A 27,814-nucleotide genomic window follows, 5' to 3' on the forward strand; every position below is an offset into this window, starting at 1 on the left:
CATTACTGGACTACAGGTCGTCTGTTTTTTTTTTGGACGTGTCCTTGCTCGTTATGGTAGAGTGTATTTGTTGCCCGGGCACCAGCTCAGGCACTATAAACAAACCTGACCAGGTAGTTCGTATATTTCACGTGAACTGCTTCCTTCAGGTACGAAAGGCAAGCAAGTGTTACTCGAGCCGATGTTTTACCTGATATTTCGATATTGTATTTTCACATCAGTGATACAAATCAAAACAGGAAGCAAAGTCTTTATTTGAACTTTATTTGAATTGTTAATGCTTTTCCATTCAGACCCCTTTCACCAAAACCCCAATGAATCCACATTTCTTTGGTATTTTGGTTTCTCGTCTCATTTTTCTCATTGTGGACATTTTCCTCCGCACATTAATTTGCCCACAACCTTCATGAACTCTGCAAAAAAGCGCAGAGATGGTACATGCATGTGAACGATGCCATTTTATATCAAATACGTCACCATGAGACTTTGCACCCGAGGGAGGATCGTGAAAGACTTGTTGTACATGTTACAACACATGATAGGTGCTTATATACTGTATGATAGACCCACCTTTCTCTGTCACAAAACCGTCATTGTTTACATCCAAGAGATCCATGAGCTTGTCCGCACATGGACCACCCTTCAGGGCGTTCTTCAACTCAGCCTTGGTCACCTTCCCATCGCCGTTCTGAGGGAAGAGAATCGTTGTTTAATTTTAAGCCTTTTCCCTGAATTCCCAACAATGTGCATCACAGAGCTGCACAAGCATTTCATATTCTCTTTTTGCTGCAACTGTTCAATGAGTTACCACTTTACTAACGCATGTTACCCCATGGTTTGTTACTACAGCATGGGATGTCTTATCCATGGACAGATTTCACAATTAGAATGTCACGAAATATTCATATTCAGAACATGTAACCACTACGTCTCTCATATATGGCTTGTTGTACGTGTTTCATCCACCTGTACAGGTACAGCCAAAGCTGACATCAGTTAAACAAGGTGCACACTTGTCGAGCAACTTCTGCTCAAGTGAAAACGCCCAATGAGAAGAAAACGTAAACACCAAAATATCACTAGAGGTAAAGACACATAAATAATTTCAATAAAACACGGAAACCAACCTTGTCCAGACCTTTGTATGCTGCCTCGAGTTGCTCCTTTGTCATCTGTTGCACACAAAAACAAGAGGAGATTTTTGAAGAAATAGCACAAAGAAAACCAGAATTCCTTTCTCATGAAGTAAGAAGCACGTGGAAGGTGCCATATTATCAGGTTATGGAGGTAAAGAAAAGACTCTCTTGCCACCTTACCGACATCGTGCTTGTCCTGTAGGTTTTTCAATAGGTGTCTTCGAGTCTTGTCCTTGTTCCGTAGGATTTTGAACAGGTGTCTGTGAGTCTTGTCCGCTCTGAGCTTCTTTATAAAGAGTGTCGGGTGTGGTGAATACCCTCTAGTTGGGTGTGGTGAATACCCTCTAGTCGGGTGTGGTGAATACCGCAGTTCTTTCCTCAGGCATTTCGGTTTTATTATTTTATTTATCTGTTTTTGATTAAGGTGTGTTCATTTCCTGTAGGTGCAATACCTCTCCTTATTAGTTACATCGCTTTTTTGTTTTTGTCAGTCCTCCATCCCAATCAATAGTTACAGAAATCTGTCATTATGAATGAGCTGCCCTTTGCCAATAAGGTCCACAAAGGTGTTTTCAGATACCCACCCTCACCCCCATACCTGGACAAATGCTTTCCCCTCCTACCTCATCGATCGTTTTATTCAGTGGATATTCAGAACATACATCATGTCACCAGGACCGAAGAGGTGAACCTGGGAGAGAAGGGCGGGGAGGGTGGGGGGGGGGGGGGGGTGCCATAATGTCACACGCCTCCCCGTGGGGCCAATTCCCCCCATTAATTTCTTTGTTTGGTTTATTTTATCGTATTCCATTATACAGACTTGGCATTTAATGTGGAATTTTTTTTTTTCTTGACTTGGGTTTACTTTCTTAACTCAGTATATCAATCTGGTGCGTTTCTTTTACACTTTGGTGATTTATTTGTTAAAAGAACCATGTCACTGATTGTCTGTCGCAGCAAGAAGTCAACAACAGGATTATATCACAGGTGGCGTGGCAAAATGTACGGACATGTGCATTTGACGATTGGCTTCACAGTCGGGTATCCAATGGTTGTTGTGTTCTGTATTAGTGGAAAACAACTGCTGCACGTCTCCAAAAGTTATTGCCGCTTCCTCTGGAGAAGGTCCGTCAACTCGACAATGCTGTTTGTCATGGAGTGGTGGGTTTATGAAATTACGGCATGAAAGCGTGCTATTGCTCGGCAGTATGGCATCACTCAAGGTCAGGTGTCAAAGATCCTGAAACGAAATGCTCAGAGGGGTGTCCCTACTCCAATACCGAGGCCAGCACATCCCCGCAGAACCACAAGGAGGGATGATCGCCAGCTGCACCGGTTAGTCCGTAATGGCCGTACCAAGTCAGCTAATCGGCTTAGGGCTGAGTGGCAGAAACTGACAAATGTGCCTGTATCCAGAAGGCTAGTCAACCAACGACTGGTTCAAGCAGGCTATCGTGCCAGGCGTCCCCTGAGAAAGCCACGCCTGGCCAGACAACACCACCAGCACCGATTGCAGTGAGCCAGAGAGCACCGTCAATGGCAGCCAGGACACTGGAATCATGTGATCTTCAGTGACGAGTCTAGATTTCTGGTCTATCGTCAAGATGGCTGCGTCCGAGTGTGCAGACAAGTGCATGAAGCCTACAACAAAGATTGTATAGTGCCAAGAGTCCAAGCTGGATGTGGTGGGGTGACTGTTTGGGCTGCTTTTCATGCAGGGGGCAAAACTGACCTGGTTGTTCTGAATGGAAACCTGAACCAGTTCAAGTACAGGGCCATTCTGGAAGAAACATTGCTTCCATTTGCTCGTGCAGCCTTTCGAGGAAACTTTGTCTTCCAAGATGACAATGCACGGACTCATCGTGCTAGCTTGATCCAACACTTTCTTGCTGACCTTGGTGTAGAGCACATGGAGTGGCCTGCCATGTCCCCGGATATTAATCCGATAGAGATCCTGTGGGCAGAACTAATGCGTCAAATCGACCACTTGGACCAGCAGCCGACCTCTGTGCATGAATTGCAGCAGGCTAATGTCACTGCATGGCAAGCGATTCCTGTCCAAACCTTGGCAAATCTCGTGAACAGCATGCCTCAACGTGTACGTGCTCTGCTGAATGCTGGTGGGGGTTACACGAAGTACTGAACTGTAATTTTACTGTCCGTAATCCCAGTCGTAATTTAACTTTTGTTTTTGTTAAAAATAAATTTGACTAATGTGCAAAATAAAGAGACACTTCTGGAAAACGTACAGAAGTTTAACACAGTACTGTCCATGAATTGAGTTCGATATCAGTTTACATCACTTTCAAGGATCAATTTATTTGTTTCGAAATGTCAAATGTGGTTTTTGTTTCTTTTAAAGGTCACATTAACAAAATCTAGAATAATTTCAACATAATTCCAATGAAATTTTGGTTCTAAGACATCTTGAAAAGTAAGTTCACCCCCACAAAAAAAATATTCCATATTAAATGCCAAGTCTGTATATTCATAATATCCTCCTAATATGATCGATTACGAATCCCCACAAAGACAACGTTTAATTTCAAAGTGTAACAATGTTTCCCTTTGTTGATCGGGTTCATGAAGATCAATGAGACTGAATGGACAATTTTACTTTTAATTATTATATCTGCTTTGAGAGGTTATTTATTCCTCACCACTGCCCTCCCACCGAGGTTATTGGTTTGGTATAAAATATATCCAGAATGAAAATCTTGTAATGAGGATGATCACCTTGCCCTCTTGGGAACTTCCATTCCTGTTATATCTCCCCTTCCGTGCTCCATGAGAGGTAGCTGCACTTGTCAGCACTGCACATACAATAAATTAAATAATATCACAATTTGGACAAATATTGTCTCAAAGATGGCACAACATTCAAACAACCTCGACGTGGCAATGCTACAGGGCCTCCTCCAGGCTTCCCACCGATGTTTGTGATGATCACACCCAACTCCCATGTTCCACGTTGCTCTCTTTGTCACTCCCTTCACACGTATTTCTCCCCTCCCCCAATCTCCCACATCACGCAACCCTCTCATCACCAACTCACAGGTTATTTATTTATAACATGATAGTAATGTACAAAAGTTAGTTCAAATAAAACACAAGTGCTTGGCTACATTACTGAGTGCACTTTTACACAGATTAAATAAAACGCTTTCAATTAAAAAAATGAACTGAATGAAAAGACACCTATCGTTTTATGTTGTAGCAAATAGTCTTGAGGACCTACAAAACCTGATTTTCACATTATCTCGTGCACGTAGATTTGTGATGGTTGTGTAAATTAGACAAAAATGGCATATATTCGAAATAAAATGTTACATTCTCACTATGTCAATTTTTATTTCATTGTCTTTAAATAAAAATATGCATTGATGATTAAAATTGTAATTAAATGGAATGATTGATGTCGACGATGTCTCCTGGTGTTGTTTTTTTACATTTCCTAAAATTCCTTGAAATGTGCAATGCGTGGCAAAATAAGTGATTCGTGCATAACGCTTGGTGTCCACCAAATTCACAATAATTGTCATGTAAGTTTTTTTTGTTTTTTTTTGTATGCAAGATCGAGCCTCGTGTTAGAGCTAACATTAATAATAATAATAATAAAAACGGACAGACAAAACATACAAAATTAAAGGAGCGGGAGAGAAGATGGGGAGAGAGGGGAAAGCACACAGGTGCAACAGCAGAGAACAGGGACATGGCGAGATCTGTGGGAGGGAGAGGGCTTGGGGTGAGGAGGTATGGGAAGGGGTGGGGGGGGGGGGGTGGGAGAGGTATAAAATACATGGACACTGATAGGACTTCCAGGAAAGAAGTTGATATTTAAAAAAACGTGGACGTGGGGTGAATTCACCAGGGTAGAAAAGATCAAGGTTTTTGATGGGGGAAGATAAGAGATGGTGGTGAACGGCTGTTTTAAAGACCTGGAGGGAGAAGTGGGATTGAAGAGAGTGAGGGAGTTTGTGCCAGAGGCGGGAGAAAAGAGGAATGAAAGAGTGAAGGTGAGCAGAGAGTCTAGATTTTGGCAATTTCACCATAAGAGGGTTGCAGGCAGATCTTGTGCGACCTGTAGGAATATTTGGAGGCAGAGCCCAGAGAGAGCTGGGGAACAAGGCCGGAGAGGAGTCGGTAGAAGACGGAAAGACCACCAACCTGCCTGCGGTGAGTGAGTGAAAGGCCCTCGGAGTTAGCTTGTTCACGGGAGATTCCTTTGATTCTGAAAGCTTTGGTTTCAAGAGTGTGAAGTGCACTCTCGTTTTCATTTTGGTGGAAACGAAGCATGTAGCAGGTCTGCTGCTTCAAACTCGGATCATCCAATATATGCAGAACAACATAATACAGCATAATTACTGTTTCCTGAAACTTTATTTTTCCACTAGATGTAACACTTAGTATACCCAGGATTGTAGCCATGCACACTAAACACTTGGCATGAAGAGGAGTAGGCCTACTAGTCCAGTCAATCTACGCCATTTTGGGGTCGACCCCACCACAAATTGCAATAGTAATGAAACATGCATTTTTCAATGTCAAATTTAGTGGAGAATGACATACTAAAAGTCAAGGAGAATCGGAGCATTGGAACATTTCCAATTTTTGCAATCTTTAAGAGAAGGTTTTAAGCGAAAATCTGCATAAAGTTTTCAGAGCAAAAACTGTTTCCGTGCTAAATCCTTATGAGATCCTGCAATTTTATGTCCCTGAGGCCTGCAATGTAATGGCTTTATGTGAACAAGTTCATATCGTACTATATATACAAAAAAAATCGTTAAATAATATTGAAAAAAAAATAGAAAAAAAAATATATATATTGAAAAAAAAAAAAAGTGTTTTATTTAATAATTGAATGAACTGCGATTCAAGCACCAACCTAAGAGCTTATTCTTCTTCTGGATCACTTTCTGGTTCTGACAAGGTCACATTAGAACAGTGAAGTCCTTTGCAATCACTGCATGCGTAAGAGCATTCCAGGCTGTACTTGCGACAGCTGCATCGTAGGGTGCTGCAGTCTGTTTTGCAGCCACAGTGGATGGCATCTAGAAGGTAATCTGGAGCAGGCTTCATCTCGGTCATCACGGGAACCATTCTCTCGTCACGGATAGCCCATCCCCAACCATTGGCATCCATGGCAACTCCTTGCCACTGCTGAACCTGAACATACACCCGTAGGCAATGTTGCTTTGCAGATGCTGATGTAGGGGGCAGGGTACGAGGCTCAACTCTGACAGTGCTTGTTGAAACCTTCTGGTGGAAGCGTTGAAGCCTCAGCATGTCCAGTGTTTCCCCGGGCTGGGCATTATACAAGCAAACCAGGGCATTCTCTCCAGCTGTCATGACATCCTCTTTTGACGCTCCAGGAGTGTTGAAGTTTGCCAAAAGCTCGGAGAAATACGCACTGGAGTTCAGCTTCTTCAAGGCTGTTGATTTGCCAATCGAGTAAATTCTTGACGTGGTATCACAACCCAGGAGTCCATGTGCAACAAGAAGCTTGTCACAAACATTGCGTCCAAGTGTCTTTTGCACTTGCTCGATATTCCAACATCTTGCTTGCCTCCTTGACGTCAGCTTAGGCTCAGGTCGGAAGAACAGGTTGTGAGATGTGGGCCCTGCACGACTGCAAAGGAGAACAAGAAGATCGGTGTCGTCGCCAACTATCACGGTGTCCTTGGTGTTTGCACATGCAATGGCTGTCTCCACTATGAGAACATCTGCATCTGCCCTGGCATGATGAACAGCGTTGTGCCGCCGTTGAAGGTCATCACTCAGTAGATTGATGAAACGTTGTTTATTTGTTTGGTTGGCAAGGAAGTCATCTTTCTTCATAGTACATACCATGTCCGTTGTGAAGTTGACAAGGGGACTGCTGTGAGATCGAACGCGCCTGCTGTGCGCTACATCTTTGGTGGAGGGTGCGCTCACATATCCATCGAACACTATGACAGCGTTACCATACCTGTCTCCAACATATCGCACGTAGTGACTGGCGATTCCTCCATATGTCTCGCCAGAATTCCAAGGAATTCTGTGTAGCAATGCCCCACCATCCAGAACATATTGCACATTCTGTGGCAGCACTGTGTTGCGAACGTCAAGGGGGAGTTGTTTCCAAATGGCTTCGGCTAGCGCTGGCTTGTCGGCCTCAAGCAGGATATCAGTGGTCTTAAACAGTGCTGGTGGGAAACTGCTTAGTTCGTACTTGAAGACATCTTTGAGGTCATCACAGCGTGATCCTGCCGTACTCAGACGTTGGAACAACAGTTGTGGATCTATCAGAACGGATTGTCTGCCAATTTTCAATGATGAACGTGTGTCAAGAGTCACAACCTGATCTTTCTTCTTGAACGTGTGATCAAGAACCTTTTTGTCAAGCATTCCATCTAAGATCTTCCTGCCGACTGACGCTGCTTGGTCAGCATTGACCGAATCTCCAGCTGTGATGCCAGTGTCAATGCTTTGCAGAGTTGGATCGTTTCCAAAGGGATCCTTCGATGACAGGTAGCGAATAAGTTTGTGCGTGTCATCTGTGTCCCGTCCTTGTCGAGCTGCGCTTTGTTCTTTGTGCTGGTCGCTGGTCCCATACTGCACTGATGTGTACTCTTGCAAAGCCATGTTGACCTCTGCACATATGGGGGTGGACAGCAGCCACGTGATCCTTTGCGGCTCGCTCATTCCACGACCCCTTGTTAGTCCCCCTGTGGTTTTCACACTTCTCATGAGCACTTGCTCGATCACAAGATCTGTGGACAAGCCGGCCCAGTACCGATCTGAACGCCGCACTACGTGAAATCCATTCTGGAACTGATGGTGGACCTCCGGATGCTGAATAGACAGTTGAGCCAGTCGCTGCAGGTAGATGTACACAGATGTTGTGTACAGATTGTGGCCTGCAGCTGCTAGGTAGGGCAACATGTCGTGCAAAGCGTGCACGTGTAGACGCCAGTCACCAGTGCGTTCCGACCTCAGGAATGTCCTCAGAATGTCTATCATGTCCATGTATTGCAGCCATAGCTGTGCTGTACGCAGATCCTTCTTCGATTGTCGAGCAACATTCATGATGTCACGAACAGAGTCCAGAACCGGGGCTGAAAGGATATCTTCAGTGCAACCCTCACCCTTCAACAATGAATCATACAGGTTTCGTAGCTCACACAGGTCAACTGGGCCAGCTCCCACACTTTGCGACCCTGACTCGGTATCACGCGGATCCATGGCTGCCTGTCCTGCCTCGGTATCATGCGGATCCATGGCTGCCTGTGCCTCATCTATGCTTTGCATTATCGCGTCTTCACTTGGTTCGTCATCTCCTGTAGTGCCCTGAGGGCCATCATCCTGAGCCTGCGAACAAGTAGGCACTAGCGTACCAAGTACCCTTTCTGCGAGGAGAGTGTTCAGTGCTGCATCAACCAAGAGATGACCACGGATAGCTCGGTCATATGCCTTGCCAGAGAGCATGTGCGTTACAGTGTTCTCAGCATACACCAGTTCCAGAACAGAGCGCAGTCCAGATCCTGACATGATATTTCCAATACTCCCCAAGAAGCCCATCAACGTGTGGAAGCCTCCCAAGCGCAGTACAACCTTACGCAAGTCACTGCCCTCCGGTTGGCTTTCGATGATGGTAAGCGCCTTCCACCAAAGTGGTTGGTCAAATGTGATGATGACCTTTGCGTTGTACTGTTTGGCGTGCTCACATAGAAATGTCAATGTTGAATAGATGCAAGTTGGATCACTGCTGTTCATGTCGATCATGGGAAGCAGAAAGATTGCAGACTGACCTGGATGTACACCAGTGTGCACGGCTTGCATCATGCCAGACCATGCTGGTCGTGGTGAGCGCACCTAATTCAACGTGCAATTTATTGCAATTGCAAAAGCGTAATAATTGCAATTTATTCACCTAATTAGGCTTTTTCACCTAATTAGACTAGAGTAAAATCTAATTTGATATAAGAATATGATAGACCATTATATTAGCTTTCAAAATTCATTGATATGTATATTTTCGAAAAAATTCAATTTTATTGGGATAAAGCTACCTTAAATGTCAATTATCTCAATATATATACCTTTACATGTCAAATGTATTGTAAAACCAGGGCATAAGGCCTGTCTTACACTCTTAAACACTTACATTTCTGACATCTTTTGAGAATGTGAACGAAATAACAAATTAAGTGCATTATTTTGTGCCATTTTTATTACCTTATTTTCGTGCATAACTGTCAAAAAGTGGTTGCTCGAAATGAATGTGTTCCAATGCCTCGTTATTCCTTGACTTTTACTATGTTATTACATGGGTCAAAAGAAGCAAAAATGCCAAGTTTCATTACTATTGCAATTTGTGGTGGGTATATTCGTAAAATGACCGGCCTATACTTGTGATAAAAGTAGACGAACTTTCTAAATTTTATATACAACACTTTGAAGAGGTACACGATGACAGAAAATGCACCTGCCACGTCGCATGGCCTCAGGCACTATAAACCAGCATACTCCGATTTCATATCTACACCTTAGGGTGATGGCAGTTTGGCGTGACAAGAAAACCAGTTTGTGCGTTCTAAAATAAAGTGGTGCCTGCATGCGAAGGCTTCCTTCAAACTCAGCACAATCAAAACTTTATTCACAACTACAAAAAGTTTAAAAACCTTTATCGAGGACTTCCGTGACATTCTCAACCATTGCTGATACAAAGGTAAAGTTTTATTTTGATCTTGGTTATTCATTATATACGTCCTGCAGAGTTATTAAAATTAGTCATTATGGGTAATAATGTGAAAGGGGAGCAATCATAAATGGCCCGGGTTAACAAAGGTGCCTGAGGTGCACAGGCCGTGGGCCCTTTGTCGTGGGAGGGCCCTCAAACTTTACCTTTATTTGCCTTTACTTTTAATCATAATTTATCAGCTCACTGCCATTTTGGAAGTACGTTGTGGCAACTCCAAGGCAGCGATATTTCAAGGAAATACCTTCATATTGTTTTGGAATTATGTGAAAAAGTACTTATATAAAATTTAATTCTGCACATCTGCCAATAACCACAGAGCTACAACGCTACCTGCACATCTGCAGGTGGTGGTGTAGCTCTGTACGAGGGATGGGGGAAGGGCCTGCACATCTGCCAATCAATGAATTTGGCTTTTTTTAAAAATTAGGATTTTATGGTCAATACCGGGTTAAAATGGATTCATTGCCCAGCGTTCTCGGCTGAGACTTCCGTGACATTCTCAACCATTGCTGATACAAAGGTAAAGTAGTATTTTGATCTTAGTTATTGTTCGTTACGTCTTGCGGAGACATTAAAATTCATTCTTCTGGGTAATAATGTTAAAGGACGGTAATCATGAATGCGCAGAAACGTAAACTGTCATGCGCTGCAGGTAGGCTTCAACAGGTGGCCGTTTTGTCACGATCTGTAGGTCGGCTGAAATATCGATAAAAGGAGCAAATTTACCTGTACTGTGTAAATTACGGATGCAAATTTAACTTTCTGATGAGCAAATTTTCTTTCCTGTATCCACACCTGTACCCACTGTAGGTTGTTTAATCCCGTGTACCCACCACTGCAGAAAAATACTTTCAAAGCCTTCGTGGGTGTACAGTACGGTATATTAAATATTCCTTCTTTTTTTCTTTGCAGGAGCGAGGCTCATGGAAGAGCAAGTTAAATTGACTGTGGGGCAATCAAGGGAATGAATGAACAAGGAAGGAGGAGTCACAGGAGAGGGAGGAGCACAGGATATTGAAACTAGCTCGTAAGATGGTTGGGTTAGGGTAGGTTAAAGGGGGTATATAAATATCAGGGGTCAGAATTGGGGATGACAAGTAATGCTGGTACACTCCAAGCTTGGAGTTCTGGAGGGAAGAGTGAGACCGAGCAGAATGTAGAGTGTGGATTTTTCGTGAGGAACAAAGGAGTTGAGGTGTTATGTAGTCAACCTGGATTTTGGAAATTTACCCAGGAGGGGATTTTAGACCAACACGTGCATCCTGGAGTTGAAGGGAGTGTCGGAACAGAGACATTTTCCCTTCCTGCGATGTGAGAGCAAAAGACACTGAAATAAGGCCTCATCTTGGGAGAATCCAATACTTGTTAAGAGCTTTAGATTCAACAAAATCTATGACAGACCGCTCTGATGCTGCAGCACCAACCTATAGCAGACAGCAGGACTCCATTGAGCTCTTGACAAAGGCTTGGTGGACAGGTTGGGTGTGTGCCAAAGAAGAATTGCTTATTTTGATGAAGATCCGGATGAGAATTTTTTTGAAATGATTCTTCACCATTGAGTGATAGGGCTATAACCGATATATACAGACTTGGCATTTAATATGGAATATATTTTTTTCTTGACTTGGGTTTACTTTCTGAACTCAGTATATCAATCTGGTGAGTTTCTTTTACCCTTCGGTGATGTCTTTGTTGAAAGAACCATGTCACTGATTGTCTTTCGCAGCAAGAAGTCAATAACAGGATTATATCACAGGTGCGTGACAAAATGTAAGGACAGGTACATTTGATGATTGGCTTCACAATCGGATATATAAGGGTTGTTGCGTTCTGTATTAGTGGAAAACAACTGCTGCACGTCTACAAAAGTTATTGCCGCTTCCTCTGGAGATGGTCCGTCAACTTGACAATGCTGTTTGTCATGGACTGGTGGCTTTACGAAATTCTGGCATGAAACAGCGTTCTATTGCTCGGCAGTATGGCATCACTCAAGGTCAGGTGTCAAAGATCCTGAAACGAAATGCTCAGCGGGTGTCCCTACTCCAATACCGAGGCCAGGACGTCCCTGCAGAACCACAAGGAGGGATGATCGCCAGCTGCACTGGTTAGTCCGCAGTGGCCGTACCAAGTCAGCTATTCGGGTTAGGGCTGAGTGGAAGCAACTGACAAATGTGCCTGTATCCAGAAGGCTAGTCAACCAACGACTGGTTCAAGCAGGCTATCGTGCCAGGCGTCCCCTGAGAAAGCCACGCCTGACCAGACAACACCACCAGCGCCGATTGCAGTGGGCCAGAGAGCACCGTCAATGGCAGCCAGGACACTGGAATCACGTGATCTTCAGTGACGAGTCTAGATTTCTGGTCTATCGCCAAGATGGCCATGCCCGAGTGCGCAGACAAGTGCATGAAGCCTACAACAAAGATTGTATAGTGTCAAGAGTCCAAGCTGGAGGTGGTGGGGTGACCGTTTTGGCTGCTTTTCATGCAGGGGGCAAAACTGACCTGGTTGTTCTGAATGGAAACCTGAACCAGTCCAAGTACAGGGCAATTCTGGAAGAAACATTGCTTCCATTTGCTCGCGCAGCCTTTTTTTTTTTTTTGTATCCTGAATCGAGGCTCGTGAAAGAGCTGAGAGCTGAAAGTTCGAGGAAACTTTGTCTTCCAAGATGACATTGCACGGCCTCATCGTGCTCGCATCATCCAACACTTTCTTGCTGACCGTGGTGTAGAGCATATGGAGTGGCCTGCCATGTCCCCGGATATGAATCCGATAGAGAACTTGTGGGCAGAATCAATGCGTCAAATCGACCACTTGGATCAGCAGCCTGCCTCTGTGCGTGAAATGCAGCAGGCTATTGTCACTACATGGCAAGCGATTCCTGTTCAAACCTTGGCAAATCTCGTGAACAGCATGCCTCGACGTGTACGTGCTCTCCTGAATGCTCGTGGGGGTTACACGAAGTACTGAACTGTAATTTTACTGTCCGTAATCCCAGTCGTAATTTAACTTTTGTTTTTGTTAAAAATAAATTTGGCTAATGTGCAAAATAAAGAGGTACTTCTGGAAAACGTACAGAGGTTTAACACAGTACTGTCCATGCATTGAGTTCGATATCAGTTTACATCACTTTCAAGGATCAATTTATTTGTTTCGAAATGTCAAATGTGGTTTTTGTTTCTTTTAAAGGTAACATTAACAAAATCTAGAATAATTTCAACATAATTCCTTCAAACTTGGTACATGGTTTCCTCATGATAAGTTACAGATCAAGTTCGAACTTCACGACGTTTCGATCATTTTTGACAAAGTTATGGCACTTTGAAGTTTGGTAATTTCCCCAAAAGTTTTCCAGACTATAATTTGGAGTGCGGTAAGTCAAAGCTGTTAATATTCCTTGTTTTAACTCGAATTTACATTCTGTTTCCACTTTTAGTGGGAAGTAGGGGTCTGTGCAACCATTCATGAACTTTATTTGGTGCAAATCGGATAATTTTATAGCCGAGTTACCTCAGACCGTCGGTTGGCAATTATATAATTCACACAGTGCAATATGTGCAGGCTGCCCCAACAGCTTTCCAGACGACAGACAAGACTGCCATTCGGGGACATGTATTGCAGCGCAATACTCAGAATGCTTGTTTTACTTATGTATTTTTGGGCAAGGTGTGTTCATTTCCTCCAGGCACAATAGCTCTCTTCATTGGTGAGATCATTTTTTTGTTTTTGTCATTCCTCCAAACAACAATCAATAGGTACAGAAATCTGTCATAATGAATGAGTTGCCCTTTGTCAATAAAGTCCACAAAGGTGTATTCGGGTACCCACACTCACTCCCATACCTGGACAAATGCATTCCCCTCCGATCTCGTCAGTTCTTTTGTCCCGTGGATATTCAGAACATAGATCATGCAACCAGGTCCGAAGAGGTGAACCTGGGAGAGGAGGGCGTGGAGCCTATTGTCACACCTCTCCCCGCAGGGCCAATTCCCCCTCTCCCACCCCCCACCCACCTTATTCAGTGGACACGCAGAATATCAGGTTCGTTTTTGTGGCCCGAGCACTTGTGTTTTGGTGAATACAAGATCACCACGAACGCACTTATGGTGAAAATGGAGGACTTTCCTCAATGCTTTTGTCAATCATTTCTTTGTTTGATTTATGTTATCCCTGCCGATTATATATTCACAATATCCACCGAATATGATCGATTACTAATCCCCACAGAGACAACCTTTAATTTCAAATTGTAATGAGGATTCCCTCTGATGATAGGTTTCATGAAGATCAATGAGACTGAATGGACAATTTTACTTTTTATTATTTATTTCTATTTTGAAACGTTTTATTCGTCACCTCTCCCTCTCTGACCCCCCACATCTCTTTCCCCAGACCACGACCCCTAAATTTACTCGAATTTTTATTTCCCACATCACTTTCCAAGTGTTTTTTTTATATCACCTGACTTATTTGTGACTGTATTTTGCAGAATCCCAAGTTGGGGCACGGCCGTGGACTCCTCTCCGGCTGTCGGGTCTCCGCATCAGGCTGTCCGCCTCTGCGGGGCACTGTATCTCGTGTGTGGGTACACTCGGGTTGTTGCCTCGATGTCTGGAGGTCCTGGGCTGCTTGCCATGAGGCGCAATCGCTGCTGCCTTTTAAAAAGCAGCGCCCCTCCACCTCCCCTCTTTACTTGGTAATCTTTATTTAATCTTTTGCACAGGTGTGGTACCTGCGTTCTCGTAGTGTTACACCTGGATGCGCCATTTTTGCAAAATGTGGTTGAGAGGTTCTGTGGTAACTCAGGTGTAGCAGCCATTTGCAGAGTGAGATTTATGGTATTTAAGCACAAGGGGTGATTTAAATTAAACACAGAATGGAAAATGTGGAGAAGAAACAGACTTGAGAGTTGGGATGACAAGGAATTTACGAGACATGTGATTCTGGTCAATGTTGGTTGGGGTTTGCAAACACTTACCTCACCCTCGTACCATATAACTGGTGAATAATTAACCCCTCCTTAACTCAAAAGTCATTTTCGTCACATTATTATTGAAAGTTCAGAATGGTTTGCAAGACTTGGTCAGGTTCTTGGTTTGGTATAAAATATATCCAGATTGAAAATCTTGTCATAAGGTTGATCACCTAGTCCTCTTGGGAAACTTCCTTTCCTGCGATATCTCCCGTTCAGTGCTCCAGGAGAGATAGGTGCACTTGTCGGCACTGCACATATAATAAATTAAATAATATCACAAGTTGGACAAATATTGTCTCAAAGATGGGACAACATTCAAACAACCTCGACGTGGCAATGCCACAGGGCCTCCATGCTTCCCACCGATGTTTGTGATCATCACGCCCAACTCCCATGTTCCACGTTGCTCTCTTTGTCACTCCGTTCACACGTATTCCTCGGATGGGCGTTAAGCTGTGTGTCCAATCTGACAATATTTGTTTGTGCTTGGGGGACGTTACAAACCCAACCTTGTCCTTCATCAAGAGAAGGTGAGTTATCTCCGGCACACTGAAAGAATAACAAATCCATACCTGGACTACAGGTCGTCTGTTTTTTTTTTGGACGTTTCCTTGCTCGCTATGGTAGAGTGTATTTGGTGCCCGAAAACCAGCTCAGGCACTATAAACAAACCTGACCAGGTAGTTCGTATATTTCATGTGAACTGCTTCCTTCAGGTATGAAAGGCAAGCAAGTGTTACTCGAGCCGATGTTTTACCTGATATTTCGATATTGTATTATCACATCAGTGATACAAATCAAAACAGGAAGCAAAGTCTTTATTTGAACTTTATTTGAATTGTTAATGCTTTTCCATTCAGACCTCTTTCACCAAAACCCCAATGAATCCACATTTCTTTGGTATTTTGGTTTCTCGTCTCATTTTTCTCATTGTGGACATTTTCCTCCGCACATTAATTTGCCCACAACCTTCATGAACTCTGCAAAAAAGCGCAGAGATGGTACATGCATGTGAACGATGCCATTTTATATCAAATACGTCACCATGAGACTTTGCACCCGAGGGAGGATCGTGAAAGACTTGTTGTACATGTTACAACACATGATAGGTGTATGTGCTTATATACTGTATGATAGACCCACCTTTCTCTGTCACAAAACCGTCACTGTTTGTATCCAAGAGATCCATGAGCTTGTCCGCACATGGACCACCCTTCAGGGCGTTCTTCAACTCAGCCTTGGTCACCTTCCCATCGCCGTTCTGAGGGAAGAGAATCGTTGTTTAATTTTAATCCTTTTCCCTGAATTCCCAACAATGTGCATCACAGAGTTGTACAAGCATTTCATATTCTCTTTTTGCTGCAACTGTTCAATGAGTTACCACTTTACTAACGCATGTTACCCCATGGTTTGTTACTACAGCATGGAATGTCTTATCCATGGACAGATTTCACAATTAGAATGTCACGAAATATTCATATTCAGAACATGTAACCACTACGTCTCTCATATATGGCTTGTTGTACGTGTTTCATCCACCTGTACAGGTACAGCCAAAGCTGAGATCTGTTAAACAAGGTGCACACTTGTCGAGCAACTTCTGCTCAAGTGAAAACGCCCAATGAGAAGAAAACGTAAACACCAAAATATCACCAGAAGTAAAGACACACATAAATAATTTCAATAAAACACGGAAACCAACCTTGTCCAAACCTTTGTATGCTGCCTCGAGTTGCTCCTTTGTCATCTGTTGCACACATAAACAAGAGGAGATTTTTGAAGAAATAGCACAAAGAAAACCAAAATTCCTTTCTCATGAAGTAACAAGCAGGTGGAAGGTGGCATATTATGAGGTTATGGAGTTAAAGAAAAGAGTCGCTTGCCACCTTACCGACATCGTGCGTGTCCTGTAGGTTTTTCAATACGTGTCTTCGAGTCTTGTCCGCTCTGAGCTTCTTTATAAAGAGTGTTGGGTGTGGTGAATACCCTCTAGTTGGGTGTGGTGAATACCCTCTAGTTGGGTGTGGTGAATACCCTCTAGTCGGGTGTGGTGAATACCGCAGTTCTTTCCTCAGGCATTTCGGTTTTATTATTTTATTTATCTGTTTTTGATTAAGGTGTGTTCATTTCCTGCAGGTGCAATACCTCTCCTTATTGGTTACATCGCTTTTTTGTTTTTGTCAGTCCTCCATCCCAATCAATAGTTACAGAAATCTGTCATTATGAATGAGCTGCCCTTTGCCAATAAGGTCCACAAAGGTGTTTTCAGATACCCACCCTCACCCCCATACCTGGACAAATGCTTTCCCCTCCTACCTCATCGATCGTTTTATTCAGTGGATATTCAGAACATACATCATGTCACCAGGACCGAAGAGGTGAACCTGGGAGAGAAGGGCGGGGAGGGTGGGGGGGGGGGGGGGGTGCCATAATGTCACACGCCTCCCCGTGGGGCCAATTCCCCCCATTAATTTCTTTGTTTGGTTTATTTTATCGTATTTCATTATACCATTATACAGACTTGGCATTTAATATGGAATTTTTTTTTTTTCTTGACTTGGGTTTACTTTCTTAACTCAGTATATCAATCTGGTGCGTTTCTTTTTTCACTTTGGTGATTTATTTGTTAAAAGAACCATGTCACTGATTGTCTGTCGCAGCAAGAAGTCAACAACAGGATTATATCACAGGTGGCGTGGCAAAATGTACGGACAGGTGCATTTGACGATTGGCTTCACAGTCGGGTATCCAATGGTTGTTGTGTTCTGTATTAGTGGAAAACAACTGCTGCACGTCTCCAAAAGTTATTGCCGCTTCCTCTGGAGATGGTCCGTCAACTCGACAATGCTGTTTGTCATGGAGTGGTGGCTTTATGAAATTACGGCATGAAAGCGTGCTATTGCTCGGCAGTATGGCATCAGTCAAGGTCAGGTGTCAAAGATCCTGAAACGAAATGCTCAGAGGGGCGTCCCTACTCCAATACCGAGGCCAGCACATCCCCACAGAACCACAAGGAGGGATGATCGCCAGCTGCACCGGTTAGTCCGTAATGGCCGTACCAAGTCAGCTAATCGGCTTAGGGCTGAGTGGCAGAAACTGACAAATGTGCCTGTATCCAGAAGGCTAGTCAAGCAACGACTGGTTCAAGCAGGCTATCGTGCCAGGCGTCCCCTGAGAAAGCCACACCTGGCCAGACAACACCGCCAGCGCCGATTGCAGTGAGCCAGAGAGCACCGTCAATGGCAGCCAGGACACTGGAATCATGTGATCTTCAGTGACGAGTCTAGATTTCTGGTCTATCGTCAAGATGGCTGCGTCCGAGTGTGCAGACAAGTACATGAAGCCTACAACAAAGATTGTATAGTGCCAAGAGTCCAAGCTGGATGTGGTGGGGTGACCGTTTGGGCTGCTTTTCATGCAGGGGGCAAAACTGACCTGGTTGTTCTGAATGGAAACCTGAACCAGTTCAAGTACAGGGCCATTCTGGAAGAAACATTGCTTCCATTTGCTCGTGCAGCCTTTCGAGGAAACTTTGTCTTCCAAGATGACAATGCACGGACTCATCGTGCTAGCTTGATCCAACACTTTCTTGCTGACCTTGGTGTAGAGCATATGGAGTGGCCTGCCATGTCCTCGGATATGAATCCGATAGAGATCCTGTGGGCAGAACTAATGCGTCAAATCGACCACTTGGACCAGCAGCCGACCTCTGTGCATGAATTGCAGCAGGCTAATGTCACTGCATGGCAAGCGATTCCTGTCCAAACCTTGGCAAATCTCGTGAACAGCATGCCTCAACGTGTATGTGCTCTGCTGAATGCTGGTGGGGGTTACACGAAGTACTGAACTGTAATTTTACTGTCCGTAATCCCAGTCGTAATTTAACTTTTGTTTTTGTTAAAAATAAATTTGACTAATGTGCAAAATAATGAGACACTTCTGGAAAACGTACAGAAGTTTAACACAGTACTGTCCATGAATTGAGTTCGATATCAGTTTACATCACTTTCAAGGATCAATTTATTTGTTTCGAAATGTCAAATGTGGTTTTTGTTTCTTTTAAAGGTCACATTAACAAAATCTAGAATAATTTCAACATAATTCCAATGAAATTTTGGTTCTAAGACATCTTGAAAAGTAAGTTCACCCCCACAAAAAAAATAATCCATATTAAATGCCAAGTCTGTATATTCATAATATCCTCCTAATACGATCGATTACGAATCCCCACAAAGACAACGTTTAATTTCAAAGTGTAACAATGTTTCCCTTTGTTGATCGGTTTCATGAAGATCAATGAGACTGAATGGACAATTTTACTTTTAATTATTATATCTGCTTTGAGAGGTTATTTATTCCTCACCACTGCCCTCCCACCGAGGTTATTGGTTTGGTATAAAATATATCCAGAATGAAAATCTTGTAATGAGGATGATCACCTTGCCCTCTTGGGAACTTCCATTCCTGTTATATCTCCCCTTCCGTGCTCCATGAGAGGTAGCTGCACTTGTCAGCACTGCACATACAATAAATTAAATAATATCACAATTTGGACAAATATTGTCTCAAAGATGGCACAACATTCAAACAACCTCGACGTGGCAATGCTACAGGGCCTCCTCCAGGCTTCCCACCGATGTTTGTGATGATCACACCCAACTCCCATGTTCCACGTTGCTCTCTTTGTCACTCCCTTCACACGTATTTCTCCCCTCCCCCAATCTCCCACATCACGCAACCCTCTCATCACCAACTCACAGGTTATTTATTTATAACATGATAGTAATGTACAAAAGTTAGTTCAAATAAAACACAAGTGCTTGGCTACATTACTGAGTGCACTTTTACACAGATTAAATAAAACGCCTTCAATTAAAAAAATGAACTGAATGAAAAGACACCTATCGTTTTATGTTGTAGCAAATAGTCTTGAGGACCTACAAAACCTGATTTTCACATTATCTCGTGCACTTAGATTTGTAATGGTTGTGTAAATTAGACAAAAATGGCATATATTCGAAATAAAATGTTACATTCTCACTATGTCAATTTTTATTTCATTGTCTTCAAATAAAAATATGCATTGATGATTAAAATTGTAATTAAATGGAATGTTTGATGTCGACGATGTCTCCTGGTGTTGTTTTTTTACATTTCCTAAAATTCCTTGAAATGTGCAATGCGTGGCAAAATAAGTGATTCGTGCATAACGCTTGGTGTCCACCAAATTCACTAAAATTGTCATATCAGTTTTTTTGGTTTTTTTTGTATGCAAGATCGAGCCTCGTGTTAGAGCTAACATTAATAATAATAATAATACTAAAAACGGACACACAAAACATGGAAAATTAAGGGAGCGGGAGACAAGATGGGGAGAGAGGGGAAAGCACACAAGTGCAACAGCTGAGAACAGGGACATGGCGAGATCTGTGGGAGGGAGAGGGCTTGGGGTGAGGAGGTATGGGAAGGGGTGGGGGGGGGGGGGGTGGGAGAGGTATAAAATACATGGACACTGATAGGACTTCCAGGAAAGAAGTTGATATTTAAAAAAACGTGGATGTGGGGTGAATTCACCGGGGTAGAAAAGATCAAAGTTTTTGATGCGGGAAGATAAGAGATGGTGGTGAACGGCTGTTTTAAAGACCTGGAGGGAGGAGTGGGATTGAAGAGAGTGAGGGAGTTTGTGCCAGAGGCGGGAGAAAAGAGGAATGAAAGAGTGAAGGTGAGCAGAGAGTCTAGATTTTGGCAATTTCACCATAAGAGGGTTGCAGGCAGATCTTGTGCGACCTGTAGGAATATTTGGGGGCAGAGCCCAGAGAGAGCTGGGGAACAAGGCCGGAGAGGAGTCGGTAGAAGACGGAAAGACCACCAACCTGCCTGCGGTGAGTGAGTGAAAGGCCCTCGGAGTTAGCTTCTTCACGGGAGATTCCAATGATTCTGAAAGCTTTGGTTTCAAGAGTGTGAAGTGCACTCTCGTTTTCATTTTGGTGAAAACGAAGCATGTAGCAGGTCTGCTGCTTCAAACTCGGATCATCCAATATATACAGAACAACATAATACAGCATACTTACTGTTTCCTGAAACTTTATTTTTTCACTAGATGTAACACTTAGTATACCCAGGATTGTAGCCATGCACACCAAACACTTGGCATTAAGAGGAGTAGGCCTACTTGTGATAAAAGTAGACGAACTTTCTAAATTTAATATGCAATACTTTGAAGAGGTACACGATGACAGAAAATGCACCTGCCACGTCGCATGGCCTCAGGCACTATAAACCAGCATACTCCGATTTCATATCTACACCTTAGGGTGATGGCAGTTTGGCGTCACCAGAAAACCAGTTTGTGCGTTGTTCTAAAATAAAGTGGTGCCTGCATGCGAAGGCTTCCTTCAAACTCAGCACAAACAAAACTTTATTCACAACTACAAAAAGTTAAAAAACCCTTATCGAGGACTTCCGTGACATTCTCAACCATTGCTGATACAAAGGTAAAGTTTTATTTTGATCTTAGTTATTCATTATATACGTTCTGCAGAGTTATTAAAATTAGTCATTATGGGTAATAATGTGAAAGGGGAGCAATCATAAATGGCCCGGGTTAACAAAGGTGCCTGAGGTGCACAGGCCGTGGGCCCTTTGTCGTGGGAGGGCCCTCAAACTTTACCTTTATTTGCCTTTACTTTTGTTCATAATTTATCAGCTCACTGCCATTTTGGAAGTACGTTGTGGCAACTCCAAGGCAGCGATATTTCAAGGAAATACCTTCATATTGTTTTGGAATTATGTGAAAAACTACTTATATAAAATGTAATTCTGCACATCCGCCAATAACCACAGAGCTACAACGCTACCTGCACATCTGCAAGTGGTGTTGTAGCTCTGTACGAGGGATGGGGAAGGGCCTGCACATCTGCCAATCAATAAATTTGGCTTTTATTTAAAATTAGGATTTTATGGTCAATACCGGGTTAAAATGGATTCATTGCCCAGCGTTCTCGGCTGAGACTTCCGTGACATTCTCAACCATTGCTGATACAAAGGTAAATTGTATTTTGATCTTAGTTATTGTTCGTTACGTCTTGCGGAGATATTAAAATTCATTCTTCTGCGTAATAATGTTAAAGGACGGTAATCATGAATGCGCATAAACGTAAACTGTCATGCGCTGCAGGTAGGCTTCAACAGGTGGCCGGTTTTGTCACGATCTGTAGGTCGGCTGAAATATCGTTAAAAGGAGCAAATTTACCTGTACTGTGTAAATTACGGATGCAAATTTAACTTTCTGATGAGCAAATTTTCTTTCCTGTATCCACACCTGTACCCTACACCTTAGTAAATTTTATATAAATTACCTATGCAAATGTAACTTTCTGATGAGCAAATTTTCTTTCCTGTATCCACACCTGTACCCACTGTAGGTTGTTTAATCCCGTGTACCCACCACTGCAGAAAAATACTTTCAAAGCCTTCATGGGTGTACAGTACGGTATATTATATATTCCTTCTTTTTTCTTTGCAGGAGCGAGGCTCATGGAAGAGCAAGTTAAATTGACTGTGGGGCAATCAAGGGAATGAATGAACAAGGAAGGAGGAGTCACAAGAGAGGGAGGAGCACAGGATATTGAAACTAGCTAGTAAGATGGTTGGGTTAGGATAGGTTAAAGGGGGTATATAAAGATCAGGGGTCAGAATTGGGGATGACAAGTAATGCTGGTACACTCCAAGCTTGGAGTTCTGGAGGGAAGAGTGAGACCGAGCAGAATGTAGAGTGTGGATTTTTCGTGAGGAACAAAGGAGTTGAGGTGTTATGTAGTCAACCTGGATTATGGAAATTTACCCATGAGGGGATTTTAGACCAACACGTGCATCCTGGAGTTGAAGGGAGTGTCGGAACAGAGACATTTTCCCTTCCTGCGATGTGAGAGCAAAAGACACTGAAATAAGGCCTCATCGTGGGAGAATCCAATTCTTGTTAAGAGCTTTAGATTCAACAAAATCGATGACAGACCACTCTGATGCTGCAGCACCAACCTATAGCAGACAGCAGGACTGCATTGAGCTCTTGACAAAGGCTTGGTGGACAGGTTGGGTGTGTGCCAAAGAAGAATTGCTTATTTTGATGAAGATCCGGATGATAATTTTTTTGAAATGATTCTTCACCATTGAGTGATAGAGCTATAACCGATATATACAGACTTGGCATTTAATATGGATATTTTTTTTTTCTTGACTTGGGTTTACTTTCTGAACTCAGTATATCAATCTGGTGAGTTTCTTTTACCCTTCGGTGATGTCTTTGTTGAAAGAACCATGTCACTGATTGTCTTTCGCAGCAAGAAGTCAACAACAGGATTATATCTGTAAAAAATGTAAGGACAGGTACATTTGACGATTGGCTTCACAATCGGGTATATAAGGGTTGCGTTCTGTATTAGTGGAAAACAACTGCTGCACATCTACAAAGGTTATTGCCGCTTCCTCTGGAGATGGTCCGTCAACTCGACAATGCTGTTTGTCACGGAGTGGTGGCTTTACGAAATTCTGGCATGAAACAGCGTGCTATTGCTCGGCAGTATGGCATCACTCAAGGTCAGGTGTCAAAGATCCTGAAACGAAATGCTCATAGGGGTGTCCCTACTCCAATACCGAGGCCAGGACGTCCCCGCAGAACCACAAGGAGGGATGATCGCCAGCTGCACCGGTTAGTCTGCAATGGCCCTACCAAGTCAGCTAATCGGGTTAGGGCTGAGTGGCAGCAACTGACAAATGTGCCTGTATCCAGAAGGCTAGTCAACCAACGACTGGTTCAAGCAGGCTATCGTGCCAGGCGTCCCCTGAGAAAGCCACGCCTGACCAGACAACACAACCAGCACAGATTGCAGTGGGCCAGAGAGCACCGTCAATGGCAGCCAGGACACTGGAATCACGTGATCTTCAGTGACGAGTCTAGATTTCTGGTCTATCGTCAAGATGGCCACGTCCGAGTGTGCAGACAAGTGCAAGAAGCCTACAACAAAGATTGCATAGTGCCAAGAGTCCAAGCTGGAGGTGGTGGGGTGACCGTTTGGGGGGTGCTTTTCATGCAGGGGGCAAAACCGACCTGGTTGTTCTGAATGGAAACCTGAACCAGTTCAAGTACAGGGCCATTCTGGAAGAAACATTGCTTCCATTTGCTCGTGCAGCCTTTTTTTTCTCTTTTTTTTTTGTATACTGAATCGAGGCTCGTGAAAGAGCTGAGAGCTGAAAGTCCGAGGAAACTTTGTCTTCCAAGATGACAATGCACGGCCTCATCGTGCTCGCATGATCCAACACTTTCTTGCTGACCGTGGTGTGGAGCATATAGAGTGGCCTGCCATGTCCCCGGATATGAATCTGATAGAGAACTTGTGGGCAGAATTAACGCGTCAAATCGACCACTTGGACCAGCAGCCTGCCTCTGTCCGTGAAATGCAGCAGGCTATTGTCACTACATGGCAAGCGATTCCTGTCCAAACCTTGGCAAATCTCGTGAACAGCATGCCTCGACGTGTACGTGCTCTCCTGAATGCTCGTGGGGGTTACACGAAGTACTGAACTGTAATTTTACTGTCCGTAATCCCAGTCGTAATTTAACTTTTGTTTTTGTTAAAAAAAAATTTGGCTAATGTGCAAAATAAAGAGGTACTTCTGGAAAACGTACAGAAGTTTAATACAGTACTGTCCATGAATGAAATTCGATATCAGTTTACATCACTTTCAAGTATCAATTTATTTGTTTCGAAATGTCAAATGTGGTTTTTGTTTCTTTTAAAGGTCACATTAACAAAATCTAGAATAATTTCAACATAATTCCAATGAACTTTTGGTTCTAAGACATCTTGAAAAGTAAGTTCACCCCCACAAAAAAAATATTCCATATTAAATGCCAAGTCTGTAGCATGATGTCTCAAAAAGTCATGGACGGATTCGGACAAAACTTGGTGGACAGGTTGGGTGTACGACAAGGACGAATCGATTCGATGTTGGTGAAGATCCGAATTTGGATCCGGATAGGAGTATTTTTAAAATTTTATAAGTCATTTATCTCACCAATGAGTGACATCTCGGCCAGCAGAAACGATATGGGAGCACGATATTTCAAAAACTTTTGGACGGATTATAACAAAACGAGGTGGATTAGTTGGGTAGGTGACAAGAACGGTTTTGGATGTCGGGATCCGAATCCGGCCTATCAGTGGAAATGTGGAATACAAACGTAAATTGTTCAATCTGGTGGATGTATGCTCTCTAACGAGTGCCGTTCTAGTATAATTATTTGACTCCATTTAAGCGAGGGGACACGGTGCAGCCCAATTTTCACTCTTTAGACGGCAATAATTGTTGTGTGTCTTTAGCCATTTATGCCAATTCTCAAAGAGACAGGATATTGTGGTGTCAAGAGTATGTCCGTCTGTGTGTGTGTTGTCCATGTCGTCCATAGTGTCCCCGATATCTTTAACAAAGTGTCACGTTGCATAAAAGGGTTCCCTAGACAAATACCTTGGCGAGGCTCTGCATTGTTAAATACATTATTTACCGACTTGAGTATCAGTCAAAGTGCTCTTGCAACAAAGAGAAAATAAGCGAAAGCTGTACAAATTTTGAGTCGACCATGCACAATGAGGGTGCAGTGTCCAGATCGTATTTCAATTTGAACAATGTACAACTGCCCCTGGTGTAACCTGTTTATCTGTAACAATATCCCTGGTGTGGGAATTACATTATGTTTCATCAAAGTGACATTGTTTGTTGCTTCAGATTGTGTTGCAAAAGTCTTGTAAAACTGCACAATTATGGAGGCCATTTTACTCCAGTGATATGGAATAGACTTGTCCATATGATAGCATAGATGTACGCACACTTGTCGAAGGCACCCGACTCCCCACCAGGAATAAGCACCTTTTCGAACTCGGACAGTTTACAAAAGATTTATCAACAGTACATGCACAGAAGAAATATGATTGGCAAGTAAGCGAGTAACACCACTGCAACGATACGGTAAGATCAATCCCATCACAGCACTCCACAATTTCTTAAAAGCTATGGCCAGCAACCGGTTTATATACAGTCACGTGAAAAAGTAAGTACACCCCATGTAAAGTTTTGACTTTTTCAACATATTTCAACATACAGCTATTTGATCTTCATTTCAACAATATTGATAGATAAAGGTGATATAATAAAACAAATATCATGAAACATTTACATTTTGTCGTCCATTGTATAATTTAAATAAACATTAATGCAAATTTCACATGTGGAAAAAGTAAGTACACCCCTACATTTATCACTGCTTCAAATACCTAAAATTAGAATCAGGTGCACCAACTCAGGTGGAAATGATTTCAACATCGTTAGAGAGGATATTGGAGGAACCTGTCTTATTTAAACGTCAGACATTTAGTTTGGTTTGCTCTTTGTTGTTGAAGTGTGCGGTGTCACCATGCCTCGATCAAAAGAGCTCTCTGAGGCCTTCAGAAAGAAGGTTATAGATGCCTACGAGTCTGGGAAGGGATTTAAAAAGATCTCCAAACAATTTGAAATCAATCAATCGACTGTCCGGAAGATCATCTACAAGTGGAGAAGATTCAAAACAACTGCCAACTTGTTCAGGCCAGGCCGTCCCAGCAAGTTCAGCCTGAGAGCAGACCGCAAGATGCTGAAAGAAGTCTCTAAGAACCCCAGAATGTCATCACGGGACCTACAGGTATCTCTTGCCACTGTTGATGTCAAAGTGCACGAGTCTACCATTAGAAAGAGGCTGCACAAATTTGATCTACATGGGAGGTGTGCCAGGAGGAAACCTTTGCTGTCCAGAAAGAACATCAGGGCAAGACTAAAGTTTGCCAATGAACACCTAGGCAAAGAACAGCACTTCTGGAACAATGTGCTCTGGACAGATGAGTCAATCGTAGAGCTATTTGGCCACAGTACCAGAAGACATGTTTGGCGAAAACCAAAGACAGCATTTGACCACAAGAACCTGATACCAACTGTAAAGCATGGTGGTGGAAATATTATGGTTCCATCCCGTGTACCATCATAGAATCCACTATGAATTATTCATTGTACCAGCGGGTGCTAGAGGGTAATGTGAGGCCATCTGTCAGAAAGTTGAAGCTCAACCGAAGGTGGACCTTGCAACATGACAATGACCCTAAACATACCAGTAAATCCACCAAGGAATGGTTGAAAAGAAAGAAATGGAGGGTTCAGGAATGGCCAAGTCAAAGCCCGGATCTAAATCCCATCGAGATGTTGTAGGGGGATTTGAAACGAGCTGTGCATGCAAGAAACCCTCAAACATCGCACAGCTGAAAGAATTCTGCATGGAGGAGTGGGCAAAAATTTCTCCCAGTCGATGTCAGAGACTGGTGGACAGTTATAAGAAACGCCTACTTGAGGTTGTTTCTGCCAAAGGGGGGCAATACCACCTACTAAAGCCAAGGGTGTACTTACTTTTTCCACATGCGAAATTTGCATTTATGTTTATTTAAATTATACAATGGACTACAAAATGTAAATGTTTCATGATATTTGTTATATTATATCACCTTTATCTATCTTATATCACCATTATCTATCAATATTGTTGAAATGAAGATCAAATAGCTGTATGTTGAAATATGTTGAAAAAGTGAAAACTTTACATGGGGTGTACTTACTTTTTCACATGACTGTACTTTTACAGCTCACACCCAGTCCCAAAGGAATTCAGAAAAACAAGCTGTGCTTTGCCTTTACGAAGGAACAGCTCTTTCTCACGGGAAACTATTTATGTCTTATACACAACAGTGGACAGGCCAAGATAAGATTCAGTCGGGGATAAATGTTGGTTCTGGGACACATAAAATCTAACTTTGAAGTCAATGGGAAAAAAGGGAAAAACTTATTGACTCACACCCCCTCTCTCGTCAAATTACGCCCCTTTTTCTCTCA

At 43.0% G+C, this 27,814-nt stretch overlaps 2 long non-coding RNA genes across 2 annotated transcripts; both read right to left on the minus strand.

Moving 5' to 3' along the window:
* Positions 1 to 248: 248 nt before the first annotated feature.
* LOC144892614 (uncharacterized) lies at positions 249 to 3,887 on the minus strand. Its single transcript, XR_013623817.1, has 5 exons — positions 3,873 to 3,887; positions 1,317 to 1,827; positions 1,128 to 1,172; positions 571 to 688; positions 249 to 413 (listed from the first exon to the last, which is right to left on the minus strand). It is a non-coding gene; the product is annotated as an uncharacterized LOC144892614 (long non-coding RNA).
* An 11,779-nt stretch (positions 3,888 to 15,666) lies between these two features.
* Positions 15,667 to 19,305, minus strand: LOC137429933 (uncharacterized). The gene is made up of 5 exons (XR_010984970.2): positions 19,291 to 19,305; positions 16,743 to 17,235; positions 16,554 to 16,598; positions 15,995 to 16,112; positions 15,667 to 15,831 (listed from the first exon to the last, which is right to left on the minus strand). It is a non-coding gene; the product is annotated as an uncharacterized LOC137429933 (long non-coding RNA).
* Positions 19,306 to 27,814: the final 8,509 nt, after the last annotated feature.

The sequence above is a fragment of the Myxine glutinosa genome, chromosome 6 (assembly GCF_964187855.1).
Source record: "Myxine glutinosa chromosome 6, kmMyxGlut1.1, whole genome shotgun sequence".
Classification (NCBI taxonomy): Eukaryota; Metazoa; Chordata; class Myxini; order Myxiniformes; family Myxinidae; genus Myxine; species Myxine glutinosa.